Genomic DNA, 17,510 nt, shown 5'->3' on the forward strand with positions numbered 1-17,510 from the left:
GACTTTGAGTCTTCATACTGGTTTGCATTTGTATTGTTAGCTGATAGTGTAACAACAAAGAGGTTGCAGTACATACATACATACATACATACATACATACATACATACATACATACATACATACATACATACATACATACATACATACATACATACATACATACATACATACATACATACATACATACATACATACATGCATACATGCATACATGCATACATGCATACATGCATACATGCATACATGCATACATGCATACATGCATACATGCATACATGCATACATACATACATACATACATACATACATACATACATACATACATACATACATACATACATACATACATACATACATACATACATACATACATACATACATACATACATACATACAAAGTATTTGCTCACACAATAAGTATTCGTACCTATGGATTTATTTAGCACTGTTAGTTTATTTTTTGATTTTTTTGGCTGGTATTATTTAAGTTTTTTTTGTTTGAACCACAGAAGTAAAGCTTAAGTTATTTTAATAAATACTTCTTTTGTTTTATTTCAAAAGTTTTCCAAAATGGCTAAGGCCTACAAAATTAGTGTTGAAGTATTGCACATGATTGTTAATGATTAGAGATGCAAAAAAACGTGTTTTTTTGCTGTCATGTTTTTTTCACCCAAAAAAACGTGTTTTTTTGGTTTTTTTGGGGTTTTTTTGGTTTTTTTGGAGTTTTTTTGGCTTTTACAGCTCTTTTTAGTTTTTTTGTTTACTTACTTTTAATTTTTTTTTAACTTATATAAAATGTTTAGTTTTGTTTGAGTATTTTAGATTCTATATCAAATTATATTAAAATTAATCTATTTTTATTAAAGCGTGAACAGAGTTCACAAAAGAGTTAAATTAATGATTTTTTTATTGCTAAAATAGTTAACAAACTATTTGTTCTTTTCAAAATTTGAATTCAAAAATTGATAAAAAAACAATGTTATTTTAAGTTGTTTTTTTTAAACTAAAACTCATCTACAGAAGACTTGACTAGAAAACTCTGATTCTTGGTCAAATGACTCAAATTCTTGTTCAGGTGACTCTTCATCTGAAACATTTATTGATTCGTGAGATTTATCTGAATTATTTATTGGTTCTTTAGGCAGAATTGGTTGTTGTGTTGCACGCATATCTATTGCTTCCAGTTTTAAATTTTGCAATACAAACACTAATTTTGCTGCTCTTTCATTAGTTAATCTGTTCCTTTTGGCACTGTGAATATTTGCATAACTGCTAAAACTTCTTTCGCAAGCAGCACTTGTAGCAGGAAGCTGAAGAATTTTTGCTGCTACTTTTGCTAATTCAGTAGATGAACATAATCCCTTCCACCAGTTTGGACCGAACGTTAAGTCAACAGCTGTCCATATAAAAGTTTTTGAAAAAACTCCTCCTTTACATTGATAATTTGCTAAATCAGCCATCAAAATATCTATTTTGATATTAGGTGAGTTTACAGCAATTGAATATATCACTTCACATGCATCAATCTGTTAAAAAAATTTTGATATGAATTAATGGTTTTACTTGGTTTAATAAAAATAAACAAAAGTTACTAATAATTTAACCTTTTGTTCCCCATTTAAATATCTTCCTTGATATTTGGGGTCAAGTAGATTAGCAGCCATATGAACTTTTGTTAAGCAAAATTTTTTTCTTTTAGCAAATAGTTCTTTCATTTCTACTTCCTCTTTTTTTGTTAAAGGACTGCTTACTATGTTTTGAGTAATATTATTTTCTAAATTATAAAAGTTTTCAACTATAGATGACAACATTGGGCTGTCGGCTTCTGTTATCTTGATTGCATCAGCTATTGGTGCTAGCAGCTTTAAAAATCCTTGAACATTATCCCAAAAAATATCTGATAACAAGCTATTTTTTGCTGTAGAATTCAATACACATCGCTCAGAGATGGCCAAAGATTTTAAAGACTTTATTTTTCTGTATACTCTCAAGACACGCCACAGTGGAACCCCATCTATTAATAAATAGATTTTAATCACATATCCTAATTTAATAATGTAAAATTCGAAATAAAATAGATTACTATATAAAACTACGTTTTAATTAATTGTATAAAAATAATAATTACCTGGTCTTTACCGGTAGTTTTAATGAAATGTTTGAATCAACAGTTGATTTTTGAATTTCTTTAAATATTGCACCTATTATGTGAGAGTTTTTGATTTCCTTTACAATATCTGTTGCTTGTGACATTAACACACAAAGAGTAGGTATTTTTATAAAATCATTAAAAAGCAAATTGAGACCATGAGATATACATCCATAGCAATTAAGAAGAGGATAGCTGATTTTTAATAGTTTCCATACCTTTTTCATGTTTGCTGCATTGTCTATTACTATTCCCATAACTTTTTTAGGATTAATTTCTTCTAATACCCTCCTTATTTCATCTGCTATGTATTCCCCAGAATGACTTGATGAACCTGAAAATTATTACTTTCATGTAAATACTTTACAAACTGTTCAGTTATAAAATTAAAAGTTTTGAGCATGAAGAAATAAGTTACGATTTGGGAGAGAGTTAAAAACAATTTTTTTAAAAAATGTATTTATTATTTATTCTTAAAAATAAATATAAATTTATGTAAATTTTACCTGAAGGTAGTGATTTCCATAAAATAGGCAATGATGAAGGCAATGTCAACACAAAGTTAATAATTGCTTCATTTCTGCAAAATGTAAATAGTTTTCAAGTTTTAATTTTTAAATTATTTGCATAAACAATACATTAGTATTTTTGTATAAATTTATTAAACAAGTACCAACCTAATATTACTCCATCCATCACACATAAGTCCTACAGAATCTGCTATTGCAATTGATTCTTTAACATTGCTTGATATTCTATTGAATTCTTTATCCAAAAGTGTGTTTGACACTTCATACCTTGATGGGAGCTGATAAGCTGGGCGTAAGTTTTTCAAAAAGGTTTTCCAGTATTTATTATCAACTAAACTCATGGGTGACCCACTTGCGTAAATAGCTCTAGATAGATGTGCATCAATTGATTCCTATGACAATAATAATCTTTGATAAACAATTAAAAACAAATATGCTATACAAAAAAAAAAAAAAATGCTGATACCTTTTCATATTGTTTCATGCTATCAAACATTGAACAGGATTTACCACTTTTAGAAATTGGTTCAGAATTTTTTAAAGGGTCTGAAATAATGCTTGTGACATTTGTACTATTACTTGAAATAAGGTTTTTAAATTTACATGTTGCTTTTCTTTGTATTTTTTCTGTCGTGATTTTTTTTGACATGATTGTGTCATCATTTAAAAGTTTGTATTTGACTTCAGCTGGACATTTTTTACATTTCTTAATATGCATGGCCATACGTGTTCCACTTTTTGACATAACATCATTGCAAAAAGAACATTGAACTCTTTCCATTTTGCTCACCTGGCTTGCTGGCTTAAACAAAATGCTCACAGATGTTTTCTTTCTACCCCCAGTGTGGCCACAGACTACTCTTTTATTACTACTCATTACTGTGTTTTAATCAAAATGATGGGATTATTTTGATTAGAAATCTGCTTAATGCTTACAATACCTTATAAAGGCTATATTCTAAAATATTTTCATAATTCAGTTATACTATCAAAAAAAATAATAATAATTGTATTACTAAAAATTTACTTTACTACAAATTATGAAAGGGAAAATTAAAAAATAAAAATACTACAACACACTTATGCAACATTTATAACATGATTTAAAGTACTATTTCCACTTTCTGAAATTAAATAATGGCAAATTTAACTTATTTGCAATTGCAGAAATAAAGTTAAAAAACAAAAAGCATAAAATAAGATAGCAAAATTTGAAAAAATTAAAACTATGCAAACTTATACAATACATATACATTTTGCAATGCAGCGTTATTTTATTTATAAATTAAAAAACATAAATTAAAAAAGGTCTCATTCATTCTACAAATTACAAAAATTCGCTCATTCTGTTGAAAAATTTGTTTTTAATGTTGAAGAAAAACTGTTTCGAACTCAAAAAACATATCTACATAAAAAAACAAACAAAAAAGACAAATCTCCTTTACTTATGTCTCTGTATTTTACAAGAAAAATGTTTCTTCAAATAGTTTTTTCAATTTTTGTTTAGCTTATCATAAGTAAGTCATTGAAAAACAATAATAATTAATCTGCTGATAATAATTAATGTTATTTGATGAACATTTGAAGAGCTTGTAAAACAAGACAGATAAATGGTATGTTAAATAAGAGAATGACAAAGTGTTTTAATATCACCCAAAAACACACTTTTGAGGTGATATTTATTTAAATGTTTAAGGTGTTAAAGTAGTTAGTTAAAAAAATACAAAAAAAAAAAATTTGTGGGGATCTGCTACTTTATGAACTTTAAAGGCAATAATAACAAAATCTTATGTTAAATAAAGGAATGAATATTCTCTTTTAGTAAATAACACTTAAAAACAAATTTTTAAAATTATTTCAGTGTTTAAAAAAAGAAAAAGAGTAGTTTAAAAAAAGCAACCAAAAAAACCAAAAAACGAAGCAGTTGGTTTTTTTGGCCAAAAAAACAAGAACCAAAAAAACGACTCACATCTCTATTAATGATCATAAAGTAGCTTAGGGTATAGAAAAATTGGTGAAAAGTATAATAAAAACAAGGCAGCGGTACAATCAACAATGCAAGAATACTAAAAAATGGAAAGTGTGCAGTATAAAGCACTCTCAGGATGTCCACCGAACACAACATCTAAAGAAAAATAAGCTTAGTTCATCAATTTGTCTTCGAACAAGACAATGATTCAAAAAATATTAGTAAGATTGCCAAAGTACATTTCAAATAAAATGAAGCAGAATTGTTAAATTGGCCTGGTCAAAGCCTGGGTATCAATCCGATTGAAAATTTGTGTTATTATTCGGATGACAAAGATGATAGGGATGAGCACAGTACTAAAAAACAAGATTTATTTTTAGATTTGGATGCTTGGCAAAATATTCCTAAAAACTATTTACAAAACCTAATTGATAGAATTCTTCGTTGCTTGCAAGCAGTAATTGATGCCCAAGGACTTCTTAATACTAAGTAATAACTAACTCAGATGAAGTTAAAACAAAAACTCAGATGAAGTTAATAAAGTTTTGAAAGGCATGAATACTCTTAATGCTTCGTAGAATAATTAAACATAAATTGTGTAGAATATGGAATTTGATAATACATATAATTTGATACACAATCTCAAATTTAACTTTTCTTTGTTGTTTAAAGTGCAGTCATCTTTAATATCCTCTTCGTAGATTGGAATTACTTCTACAAAATGTCTGAGAAAGCCAGATGAATTGCATCATGTAAATTTAACCTTAACCATTTAGACCTCTTAAAGAGTTTGATGAAACTCTCCACAAACAATGATCCATGAACTCTAGCCAGTCCCAATGTCAAATACTTCAATGTACCAAATATTTCAATGTACAAAAGACTTTGGTATATCAAATTCCTGGCTTAAGATTGGTTTGAGCAATTCAATTGAACTTTTACACTTTGCGAACTGCTCTGTTATTTCACTTAGCAAATTTGTTAGAGACCGCCGATTCGTTACTGTTTATCGGTTTGCGGATTGTGCACCGAATTATCTATGCTAAACGGTTCAAACTACTTACGGATTGATTTGATCCGAAAATAATTTATCGGAAAATAATTCGTTAAAATTTTTTCGGATTATTTTTTCGGATTGCAATCCGATTCGATACTTTCGGATCGGATTGCAATTCGAAAAGTTTTTTTCGAATTGGAATCCGAACCGATATTATTTTTACGGATTTATACGGATTCAGAATAAAAAAAGCTTTCGAATTAAGATTCATTTTTATTTATTTATAATATTCAAATATACAATGAAACGAAATGATTTCCTTGTTAAGAAATAAAAAAAAAGTCAAAATCACACTGAAAGTTAATCATTTTCCAAATTCATTTCCTGGCCACACAATGTCTTGAATTTTACTGAGTTGCTTAGTGTTTTCTTTCATATATACCAACATCTCAACCTTTGAGATTGAAAGATTGGTTCTTCTAGAGCTGTATATATTCCCTGCTGTTGAGAAAACTCTTTCAGATGTTGATGATGCAGCAGGTATACAGAGGTTTTTTCTGGCCAACCTTGACATTATTGGGTAAATATACTGGTTTTGTTTCCAGAATTCCAGTACATTTGTATTTGCTGGAACTGGTTTTGAATTCAAATACCCCTCAATTTCAGTAGAAATGGCTTTCTTGGTGCTTGTTTCACCTCCAGGCTTAATGTAACCTGCACCAAACACTTTCTTCCTCAGTTGTTCAGTGAAATCAAAGTCGTCATCATCTTCATCATCCAACATTGAAGGGGAAGGAATGCTTTCGCTAGCCAAAATTTCTTTTTTTGACAGTTCTTCCATAGCTTTTTTTACTGCAGTTTTGACTACTTCAAATTTTTCCCCCTCATCCACAAAGCACATGCCCTTGCTGTTAGGATCTAAAAAATGAGCTATAGAGAATTCAATATTCATCAACTCCCCTTCGAATCTTTTGTTTAGATCTTCATTGAAGTAGTGAGCAAGCTCTGATGACACCTCGGTTTTTGGCTTGATCATCTCCCTTGCTAATCTTCCTCTGATGTTGTATAGGCAATTAATAACGGAACAGATGCTAACATTCTTTTCACTGCTGCATTTCTCAGAGAATTCTGAAAAGCCTCTCAGAAGCCGGATGACAGATTGAATAGATTCCACTTCATCATCTGTTGGTAAAAGATCTGTCAACTTACAACCTCCAGAAACAGTAGGGTTCGGATTCTTTAAAGAATGCATCGCCGGAAGAAGATCCACCACAGACTCCATTTGATGGAGGTCAGAGTTCCATCTTGTGGGGCATCTCTGTACTAACTTCGTTCTGGAGTTTTTTAAGGCTTTGGCAGCATTAACTAAAGTCATAGCTTTTTGAGAGGACTGGTTGAAGTGACCTACTAATTTTGTTATTTTGTGGTTGAGAATTGACCATTTTGGACATCTTTTATCATCGACAGCACCACTGACAACTAGATTTAGACGGTGGTCGACACACCAAATTGCACTTTGAACCCCAATTGATTTCCTAACCCCTGCTTGGACATTAGCTGCACCGTTGACTGTTATCCAGGTTTTGACTCCAAAATCAAGTTCCAGTTTGTTGATAGATTCCTTGAGCTTCTTGGCAATATTGTCGGCAGTATGTTGTTCGGGGAAGTAGGACATTTCTACCAAGAAGCGCTTTAATTGGAACTTTGAATCTATATAGTGGAGTGTAAGGCTCATGAAAGACAAATTGGTGTGATCAGTGGTCCACACGTCGGATGTAAAGGCCACTCCATCAAGATTTAACTTGTCTGAATTGAAAATGTTTTTTACTTGTTCCTTGATGAATTTAAAAAGGAGAGGAATGTATTTTGTAGATATATTCTTTGCTGTAATGGCTCTGAATTGACCGTTGGTTGCAGTTCTCATCATCCGGGTGAGTGCGTCAGTTTCTACAATAGAAAATGGTTGAGTGTCCTCAATCACCCATTTAGTAATGTCAACAACAGTTCTTATTTGATTGATGTCAGTAACTTCCCATTCAGGTTTGGTAGCCTGTTTTCTGCCTTGCAGTGTCTGTGTGTTGGAAGTGCCACAAGTTCCACTTGGTCCAGGCTGTGGCGATACTGGTGTATCTTTTTGTGTTTGTGGACATCTCCTCTTTTTTCCTCTTTCTTGTGTTTGTTCAAAATCTGAGTCTTCAGAGGCAAGCTCATCAAAAATGTCTGGTATTGTTGATTTTTGCTTGTCTTTCCTTTCTAATTGTTTATATAAATTCAAGTGGACTCTTTTCAAATGGTTCCTTAAAGGACTTGTGGTGCTTTTATTGATTAAGTATATTTTGCCACAGGCCTTGCATTTTGCCTTGTTTTCCTCCACATTGTTGAAGAATTCCCAAATATTAGACAGCTTAGGCATCTGAAAAGAAAAAAAAAGTGAAATGAAAAAAAAAAAAAGAAACGAATCGGATTGAGTTTGCCATATCGGATCGGACGAATATTTCGGATTATTTATTGAATTTAAAATCCACAAAAACGGATCAGATTGTTAATAAGGATTACTTTTCGGATTAAAAATTCGAAAACACGGATCAAATCACATTTTCGATTTACTGACTTTTTATTGAAATATTTGCCTCAATATTTCCTTAATATTTGCCTTAATAAAACGTGATAGTTTTTGATGCATACAAACAGTTTCCGAAAAAGAACTAATTATTTATTAAGTTATTTGAAAATTTTCCTTAATATTCGTCTTAACAATAAATGATATTTTAGAGGCATGCATAAAGTTTTCAATAAAAGAACTAATTATTTGCCTTAATTATTGAAATGAGCGTAACAATTTTTCAAACTAGTTTTTATCTCTATTTCTATTTTTATTTCTGTTAATATTTAAGTAGAAGAAATATTACAATATAAATTTTATCGGACCAATCCACTAATTGAAGCAATCCGCAAAGCGAAATAATTCGCAAAGGAATTCGATCCACAAAAAAAAAAAAAAAAAACCGCAAAAATTCAGTTTGAAATATTCTTAACTTTTAAATCAAATTAATATAATATTGGCTTACCGTAATAAATGTAGGTGAAGAATAGTAGACTTGATCTGTTGAACGAATTGTTGTATGTTAAGATTTCCAAATAGAACTGATTGAAAATAAAAAAGATCCACTATTTATAGGACGCGCACATAATAAAAGCGTAATTTTTTTGGACCACACCATTTAATGGTGACGCGAACGGAACGCGATTCGTATAATTCTCTAAACGAATTAAAGTTAAATTGATTTGTAAAAATTTTTCGGATTAATAATCCGAACAGCAAAGAGAATCCGCAAAAAAAAAAATCCGCTAGTGGTTCGTAAAAATTTTTCGGATTGATAATCCGAACAGCGAAGTGAATCCGCAAAAAAAAAATTCGCTAGTGGTTTGTAAATTAGTTTTCGGATTATTAATCCGAAAAATTTTTACGAACTGACTATTTTAATCCGCAAAATAAGTCGGATTGGCTTTTTGCGGATTTTACGAACCGAATCGGCGGTGCCTAAAATTTGTCCATACAGTGATATTTTCATTAACGTGAAGTAAAAGAGGAAGTAAAAGTAATTGATTTCGTTAATGTGAATAAAAATTTAAAATTTGGATATATCTGAAGAACGAAAACTGAAATAGAATTGAATATAAGCATCAAAAAAAGAAAATAGGAATAGAATTAGGAATTATTACCGAACGAAAATTATTAAATGTTAAAGAAATTTTAATACAAAAATTTTTTTTTTTTTTGATAATAAATTTACAATTTTTACATACTTGCTTTAAAATTGGGGCACATGTTTTGACCATAATGAATTATGTTTGAAATGATTACAGAATGTATAATTGGACCGCAAAACTGGTCACGTGCTTGTCATTACGTTAAGTATAAATTTTTTCAAAAAAATGTGTCGTTAAGACTACTAATTGCTGTAAAATTTGATTGAAGTAAAATATGTAGGCACCGCCGATTCGGTTCGTAAAATCCGCAAAAAGCCAATCCGACTTATTTTGCGGATTAAAATAGTCAGTTCGTAAAAATTTTTCGGATTAATAATCCGAAAACTAATTTACAAACCACTAGCGAATTTTTTTTTTGCGGATTCACTTCGCTGTTCGGATTATCAATCCGAAAAATTTTTACGAACCACTAGCGGATTTTTTTTTTTGCGGATTCTCTTTGCTGTTCGGATTATTAATCCGAAAAATTTTTACAAATCAATTTAACTTTAATTCGTTTAGAGAATTATACGAATCGCGTTCCGTTCGCGTCACCATTAAATGGTGTGGTCCAAAAAAATTACGCTTTTATTATGTGCGCGTCCTATAAATAGTGGATCTTTTTTATTTTCAATCAGTTCTATTTGGAAATCTTAACATACAACAATTCGTTCAACAGATCAAGTCTACTATTCTTCACCTACATTTATTACGGTAAGCCAATATTATATTAATTTGATTTAAAAGTTAAGAATATTTCAAACTGAATTTTTGCGGTTTTTTTTTTTTTTTTTTGTGGATCGAATTCCTTTGCGAATTATTTCGCTTTGCGGATTGCTTCAATTAGTGGATTGGTCCGATAAAATTTATATTGTAATATTTCTTCTACTTAAATATTAACAGAAATAAAAATAGAAATAGAGATAAAAACTAGTTTGAAAAATTGTTACGCTCATTTCAATAATTAAGGCAAATAATTAGTTCTTTTATTGAAAACTTTATGCATGCCTCTAAAATATCATTTATTGTTAAGACGAATATTAAGGAAAATTTTCAAATAACTTAATAAATAATTAGTTCTTTTTCGGAAACTGTTTGTATGCATCAAAAACTATCACGTTTTATTAAGGCAAATATTAAGGAAATATTGAGGCAAATATTTCAATAAAAAGTCAGTAAATCGAAAATGTGATTTGATCCGTGTTTTCGAATTTTTAATCCGAAAAGTAATCCTTATTAACAATCTGATCCGTTTTTGTGGATTTTAAATTCAATAAATAATCCGAAATATTCGTCCGATCCGATATGGCAAACTCAATCCGATTCGTTTCTTTTTTTTTTTTTCATTTCACTTTTTTTTTCTTTTCAGATGCCTAAGCTGTCTAATATTTGGGAATTCTTCAACAATGTGGAGGAAAACAAGGCAAAATGCAAGGCCTGTGGCAAAATATACTTAATCAATAAAAGCACCACAAGTCCTTTAAGGAACCATTTGAAAAGAGTCCACTTGAATTTATATAAACAATTAGAAAGGAAAGACAAGCAAAAATCAACAATACCAGACATTTTTGATGAGCTTGCCTCTGAAGACTCAGATTTTGAACAAACACAAGAAAGAGGAAAAAAGAGGAGATGTCCACAAACACAAAAAGATACACCAGTATCGCCACAGCCTGGACCAAGTGGAACTTGTGGCACTTCCAACACACAGACACTGCAAGGCAGAAAACAGGCTACCAAACCTGAATGGGAAGTTACTGACATCAATCAAATAAGAACTGTTGTTGACATTACTAAATGGGTGATTGAGGACACTCAACCATTTTCTATTGTAGAAACTGACGCACTCACCCGGATGATGAGAACTGCAACCAACGGTCAATTCAGAGCCATTACAGCAAAGAATATATCTACAAAATACATTCCTCTCCTTTTTAAATTCATCAAGGAACAAGTAAAAAACATTTTCAATTCAGACAAGTTAAATCTTGATGGAGTGGCCTTTACATCCGACGTGTGGACCACTGATCACACCAATTTGTCTTTCATGAGCCTTACACTCCACTATATAGATTCAAAGTTCCAATTAAAGCGCTTCTTGGTAGAAATGTCCTACTTCCCCGAACAACATACTGCCGACAATATTGCCAAGAAGCTCAAGGAATCTATCAACAAACTGGAACTTGATTTTGGAGTCAAAACCTGGATAACAGTCAACGGTGCAGCTAATGTCCAAGCAGGGGTTAGGAAATCAATTGGGGTTCAAAGTGCAATTTGGTGTGTCGACCACCGTCTAAATCTAGTTGTCAGTGGTGCTGTCGATGATAAAAGATGTCCAAAATGGTCAATTCTCAACCACAAAATAACAAAATTAGTAGGTCACTTCAACCAGTCCTCTCAAAAAGCTATGACTTTAGTTAATGCTGCCAAAGCCTTAAAAAACTCCAGAACGAAGTTAGTACAGAGATGCCCCACAAGATGGAACTCTGACCTCCATCAAATGGAGTCTGTGGTGGATCTTCTTCCGGCGATGCATTCTTTAAAGAATCCGAACCCTACTGTTTCTGGAGGTTGTAAGTTGACAGATCTTTTACCAACAGATGATGAAGTGGAATCTATTCAATCTGTCATCCGGCTTCTGAGAGGCTTTTCAGAATTCTCTGAGAAATGCAGCAGTGAAAAGAATGTTAGCATCTGTTCCGTTATTAATTGCCTATACAACATCAGAGGAAGATTAGCAAGGGAGATGATCAAGCCAAAAACCGAGGTGTCATCAGAGCTTGCTCACTACTTCAATGAAGATCTAAACAAAAGATTCGAAGGGGAGTTGATGAATATTGAATTCTCTATAGCTCATTTTTTAGATCCTAACAGCAAGGGCATGTGCTTTGTGGATGAGGGGGAAAAATTTGAAGTAGTCAAAACTGCAGTAAAAAAAGCTATGGAAGAACTGTCAAAAAAAGAAATTTTGGCTAGCGAAAGCATTCCTTCCCCTTCAATGTTGGATGATGAAGATGATGACGACTTTGATTTCACTGAACAACTGAGGAAGAAAGTGTTTGGTGCAGGTTACATTAATCCTGGAGGTGAAACAAGCACCAAGAAAGCCATTTCTACTGAAATTGAGGGGTATTTGAATTCAAAACCAGTTCCAGCAAATACAAATGTACTGGAATTCTGGAAACAAAACCAGTATATTTACCCAATAATGTCAAGGTTGGCCAGAAAAAACCTCTGTATACCTGCTGCATCATCAACATCTGAAAGAGTTTTCTCAACAGCAGGGAATATATACAGCTCTAGAAGAACCAATCTTTCAATCTCAAAGGTTGAGATGTTGGTATATATGAAAGAAAACACTAAGCAACTCAGTAAAATTCAAGACATTGTGTGGCCAGGAAATGAATTTGGAAAATGATTAACTTTCAGTGTGATTTTGACTTTTTTTTTATTTCTTAACAAGGAAATCATTTCGTTTCATTGTATATTTGAATATTATAAATAAATAAAAATGAATCTTAATTCGAAAGCTTTTTTTATTCTGAATCCGTATAAATCCGTAAAAATAATATCGGTTCGGATTCCAATTCGAAAAAAACTTTTCGAATTGCAATCCGATCCGAAAGTATCGAATCGGATTGCAATCCGAAAAAATAATCCGAAAAAATTTTAACGAATTATTTTCCGATAAATTATTTTCGGATCAAATCAATCCGTAAGTAGTTTGAACCGTTTAGCATAGATAATTCGGTGCACAATCCGCAAACCGATAAACAGTAACGAATCGGCGGTCTCTAGGTATTTGATTAAATTTCGATGGTAATCTATAAAAAGATTAAATTAACCGTAAAAACCGAATTAGATTTTCGCAAATTCCTTCCGCATTTTAACACTTCATCGGAAATTACAGGTATAGTGCTCTTAAAAAGACAATAAATTTAAATTTACTTTTAAAAATTTGATAGCAGTATTTTTTTCGAAATTTTATTTTGTCTATAATTTCTTCCTGGGGGTTAAAAGCATTATTCAATTTTACTATTTTTTTAATGTATACTATAATTTTACATATTTACTATTTTATTTGTACTTAAAAATTGTCTATTTTTGGCTGGGTGCCCTTAAAAAGATAATCTTTTTTTTGTTGATATCTCCTTAACGATTATCTCAATCGTGGAGATATTTTGTATAGTATTATCTGCTAGATATATGTATCTTGTAATATAAGGAAATCTGGAATTACTTTATTATTTTTCAAAATAATTAGAAAAATCATGTATTTTGACCCAAATACTTTATTTCTTAATAAGCATCAAGAACATCATTTTCTTAAATAGTTTCAGTATTTTTATATTTTTTTCTTCTCTTTATATCTTATAGTTTATTTTAACATAGTCACAATTCTTATATCTTACGATCTTAATTAACAGCTACTTGTTTTAGTGCAAATTGAAAAAAAAATAGACTTAAAAATCCAATTGTTTATCCCAAGCAAAAATTCACAACAGGCGCAGTACAGCGCCAGTACTGTCTAATACTGGTGCAATACTGGCAGTCAGTACTGGTTCTGTATTGTCATTTCCATGGGATGATAACGCTTTGCCAGTACTGAATGTCCAGTACTTAACCATAGCTGGCATCTGGTAATGGCATAGTACTGCCTTAATTAAAAATTCGCAACAGGCATAGTATTGCGCCAGTACTGTTTAACACTGGCGCAAGACTGGTATGACACTATAGCATCAATTTTATAAGGTAATCTTTTAAGACAAAAGTATTATTTTTCAATGTTTTTTTTTGTATAATTAAAAAAAAAATTTATAGAATTTCGTCTTCAATTTCAACACCAGCACCACTCTTTTTATTTAGCAATCTATTTTTCTTTCCACCAGCTCTATCCTTCGCACCTGAAAACCAGCGACTTATTTGACTAGAAATTTGTTTTTCGTTTATCTCAGGAAATCTGATTGTTATTACTTCTAAAATAAACATCAAAACTGTGTATTTTAAGGGTTAAGTAAGAAATGAATAAAATAATACTTTATTCATGTTTGTTAAAGTTAGAAATAAGACAATATACCTAGCAAATATTTGTAAGTTTCTGTGCCAGAAAAATTCAATTTTTTTACACCATTTGACTCTCGTCCAAAGGCACTGTAAAGCACTTGAATATTCGGTAAAATAATCTTTGGAATTACAAAAGATAAATTTTCCGAAAGTTTTAATGTACTTTTCACATTTAACATCATGAAGCATTTCTAAAAAAAAATAATTAATCTATAGATAAAATTCATATACTAAATATCAAATAATTAAATATAACATTAATTATAAATAAAAAATAATATTTAATAAAACAATACTTCGTAGCAGACTTAAAACAAATATTTCTAGCATTTTTTGAATCAATACTAAATTGTTTACCAGTTTTTGAATCATTACTACATCACTCTTCAATTGGTTATCAAAATCATGGAAACTCTCTATACGGTTGAATGGTAATTCGTTAATCGTCTGTTCGGTTATTATTTTTTGGATATCAACAGTGTTATTGTTAAGACTAAATAACGTTCTTGTGATTTTTGCTTCCTCTCTAATACGATATTCAATGCTTCTCCTGGCAGACTCCAGATTAGCTTTCGACGCAGGAGCATCTTTAGCTGTCATGAAAACATATATTTTATATTTGCATTAGTAAAGAAAAACAACCATTTTAAATAACTAAATCAGTAATTAATTATTAAATTATCATTATCATTATGTAATTTTTTTCTCAATGTTTAACGTCCGTTTCCACACTTGTGTGGTTTAAACAAGGTTTCCATAGTGTCATTTCCTCATTCAAGTGAAAAGTTAAATTAATTCTTTACAATGAATGAAGAATTGTAAGTAAAAAATTTTTGACAATATCCTAACCTGCAGAGCCACATGTAGGACAATACTTATAATTTGGATCTAAAAAAATATTTTCAAAATATTACATTTGTAAGTAATGATCAACATTCTAAAAAAGATTTCATTGAAAAAAAATTAAAATAATATTTAAATGTAAACTAAGAATTATATTGCATTACCTTTTTTATTTGTTTTATCGTCGCTTAAATGTTTCCTGGTGTCTTCATGTGATATACTGGAATACTTTATCATTTCTGAAAATAATAAACTTTTTGAATAATAAAAATTGCTTTGACGCATTTTTTTGTGTGAGCAACAATAACGGTTATTTGTAATTATAAGGATTTTTTTTATTAAAGAAAACATACGGTTTTGTTTCTCTCTGTTACATTTAGAAGACGCTATTTTCTTTATTTTGGGGGACGAGAACGATGAATCATTAGATTGTTCATCACGAGATGATGATCGTTTTTTCTTTACTTTAAAGGAAACAAAGGACTCTTCTGAAATATCACTATCTCCAGAGCTTTCAATACTACGCTCTAAAACAGATAAGACATAGATATTATTTAAAAAAAAAACAAAAAAACAGTTATATGGTTAAATAAATCTTTCGATTTTTTAAAATATTTCAAGTAATGTTTGTTTGCAATAATAAAAAAATACCATACCTTTAAACGAAGAGATATCTTTTAAAGATGCTTTAAGTTCAGAGCTGCTTAATTTAACAGGAACAGATTCTCCTTCTGAACTATTTGGATCTTCAAAATTACTGCTCTGTACTACAAATTCAGAGCATGCCCTAATCATCCGTCACAATCCTTGTTCATAGCTTTCTATCATGTAAATAAATATCTTTTAATATGACAACATTTAAGTTAAAACGCATTTAAAATTGATTACATAAAGATTTGAATTACATACTTGCTTCTTTAATTAAAACAATTTCAAAACTCTTCCACAAAACTCCTGGTATTAATGACATTTTACTCATTGAATCAAGCGCATGATACTCGTTTTCAGATGGATATTTACAGAATAATTTGTCTTTTTTAGAATACATCCATAAAATTGGAATAACATCAATACATTCCTTTCCATGCTTTTTTTTCCATGTTTTTTCAAGAAACTTGACTACAACATGAGTTGTACTTGTCTGAAGATTCATATTAATTAAATACCTTATAAAAATAGCAAATTAAATTTAAAATTACTTTTACAAAATACTGTAATTCAGTTACTTTGAATACTGATTATTTCAAACTAAAATAAACAGTTATTGTTCAGTAAATCTGAACAAAAAATATTCTAAAGATAAAATAGTTTAAAGCCTTCAAATATTCATAACACTATTCAAATAAGATAAATCTATTGACAAATTCAAATAACAGACTTGTATTGTATGTTACATTAAACAGTCTAGTATAATACAATAATAATTGATAAATGTAATATAAAGTTAACAAATGTATTTTAGATTTTTTTATGAATCATGAAGATAAGTTATGGCAAATGTATTATCGTTGCTTTCAAACAAAACACATTTTTTAACAATATTTTCTAAAGAAACTGTTTCTTCATTTGTGGATATTCTTCCAAGTTTCATTATTCCAACTTTTGAAGAGGCACATGGATACTGAAAAACATCATTGACATCCATAAATATATAACCTTGCAAAAAGAAATTATGTTGCACTTTTCGGATTCTTGTTATTTTAAAAATATGGCCAGAACACATTTTTACAATGTCATCTGGCTTTTTAATGCTAAGTGTAACTCCTTGAAATATTATATCTTCAAAATTAACATCATCTTCAAGCATAGTATTAAAGTTCATTATAAGAACTTTCTTCTTAATTGCATTTTTATTTTTTAATTTTGGACAGGCTTTTTGTTCAGATATTCTTCTAGCCAACTGACCCAAAGTATTATTTCTTCCTCCAATTAGTCGTTTAATTTTACCAAGATGGTTTTCAAAAGGAAATGCAGATATTGTAGATAAAGACATCTTAGTGTACTCAACATCATCAGCTAAGTGGATTAAATTGTGTATATTCATTACCTGTGAACCAGTGCCATAAAATGACGGAGTTAGCTCAAAGAATTTCCTCAATAACTCTTTGGCATAGTTTACATTATGAAGGCAAAGTTGAGGATCACAAAGTATTCGACAAGCCACAACTAAAAGCAGAAAATGTTTATACATTTGACTAGGCAGAATA

At 30.3% G+C, this 17,510-nt stretch overlaps 2 pseudogenes across 2 annotated transcripts; both read right to left on the minus strand.

Moving 5' to 3' along the window:
* Positions 1–1,004: 1,004 nt before the first annotated feature.
* On the minus strand, positions 1,005–3,790 carry LOC149887073 (E3 SUMO-protein ligase ZBED1-like; annotated as a pseudogene). The gene is made up of 6 exons (XR_016453757.1): positions 3,147–3,790; positions 2,828–3,072; positions 2,657–2,730; positions 2,130–2,484; positions 1,606–2,015; positions 1,005–1,527 (listed from the first exon to the last, which is right to left on the minus strand). The product of XR_016453757.1 is annotated as an E3 SUMO-protein ligase ZBED1-like (transcript).
* A 10,421-nt stretch (positions 3,791–14,211) lies between these two features.
* LOC145180214 (uncharacterized) lies at positions 14,212–16,503 on the minus strand (annotated as a pseudogene). Its single transcript, XR_016453659.1, has 8 exons — positions 16,213–16,503; positions 15,960–16,124; positions 15,657–15,830; positions 15,468–15,542; positions 15,310–15,348; positions 14,818–15,053; positions 14,474–14,651; positions 14,212–14,372 (listed from the first exon to the last, which is right to left on the minus strand). The product of XR_016453659.1 is annotated as an uncharacterized LOC145180214 (transcript).
* Positions 16,504–17,510: the final 1,007 nt, after the last annotated feature.

The sequence above is a fragment of the Hydra viridissima genome, unplaced genomic scaffold (assembly GCF_058129835.1).
Source record: "Hydra viridissima isolate aposymbiotic clone 2 unplaced genomic scaffold, HvirCarnegie_v1 scaffold_6, whole genome shotgun sequence".
Lineage (NCBI taxonomy): Eukaryota > Metazoa > Cnidaria > Hydrozoa > Anthoathecata > Hydridae > Hydra > Hydra viridissima.